This window comes from Amphimedon queenslandica, unplaced genomic scaffold, assembly GCF_000090795.2.
Source record: "Amphimedon queenslandica unplaced genomic scaffold, v1.1 AMPQUscaffold_1194_Cont26791, whole genome shotgun sequence".
In the NCBI taxonomy this organism is placed as follows: domain Eukaryota; kingdom Metazoa; phylum Porifera; class Demospongiae; order Haplosclerida; family Niphatidae; genus Amphimedon; species Amphimedon queenslandica.
Genome location: NW_003558458.1, coordinates 1 through 1,126, shown reverse-complemented (window position 1 = coordinate 1,126; position 1,126 = coordinate 1). Strand labels below are relative to the sequence as shown.

Genomic DNA, 1,126 nt, shown 5'->3' with positions numbered 1-1,126 from the left:
TCTTGTTTTTTTTAATTTTTTTAGTACAGTGTCTTCTGGCAAAAATGAAAAGGTGAGAATTCTTCATTTTAATAATTTTTCCTGATACGTATACATGTTCTTATGTTGTGTAGAAAGTTTGAGCATATTTTGATTAAATTTAGATTTTTTATGAATTTTTAAAGTTGCTCAAAAATTGAGCCAAAATCCATGTACTTATAGTACAGTGTCTTTGGCCAAATTTTGGCAAAAATGAAATCTTCATTTTAATAATTTTTCCTGATACATATACACCGTACATGTTTTTATGTTGTGTAGAAAATTTGGGCATATTTCGATTAAATTTGGATTTTTTATGAATTTTTAAAGTTGCTCAAAAATTGAGCCAGATTAAGTGTCTGTGCTAAATTTTGTCAGTAATGGCCAGGAAGGAATTTTCTATCTTTATAATTTTTTCTGATACATCATACATATTTTATGTTTTCTAGAAAGTTTTAGCAGATAGCAGACTCCAAGTAGAATTAGATTTTTACAATTTAAAAGAAATTCCTACAAATTTATGTGCAATAGTAAATGCCATGTAACACTATCATTACTTTTAGTGCAATAATTAAACTTTCCATGTGTGATGTGATTGATATAATGTCTAACTGAATTTTTAAATGACATGCACGTACATGTACAATGCATCTCAAAATTTTCTTAAATTTGTTAAAGATTACATGATTATCATTTTGAATTTTACCATGCAGTAAAGAAGCTCCAAGAAGAAAAGAATGAATTGGGTCAACAGTATGCAGCAAAAATAGATGTAAGTAGGCATGAAATTTTAAATTTTAATTAATAAAAATAGCTTACTTAAATTTGAATTTCACAATAAGATTTAGATAAGTTACATACATTTATATTATTATTATTATTAGGTATTAGAAGAAGTACAGAAAGAGGAGAGAGATACTCTGACACTTAAACTGTCACAATTAGAGATTGGTTTGAGAGAAATAGAGACACAATGGAAAGAGAGTGAGTAATAGTCTGTCACATGTAATGAGATTTAGAACTAATTTTATGAATTTCTCATGCTATAGAGTATCGTGGGGACATTGAATTAGAGCAACAAGAACTGTACGATGAGAATCAAATGCTC

The 1,126-nt window shown here is 27.6% G+C and overlaps 1 long non-coding RNA gene across 1 annotated transcript; it reads left to right on the top strand.

The window, feature by feature from the left end:
* The first annotated feature begins 636 nt into the window (after positions 1–636).
* On the top strand, positions 637–1,120 carry LOC109593508 (uncharacterized). The gene is made up of 3 exons (XR_002191001.1): positions 637–790; positions 903–1,002; positions 1,068–1,120. It is a non-coding gene; the product is annotated as an uncharacterized LOC109593508 (long non-coding RNA).
* The last annotated feature ends 6 nt before the right edge of the window (positions 1,121–1,126 follow it).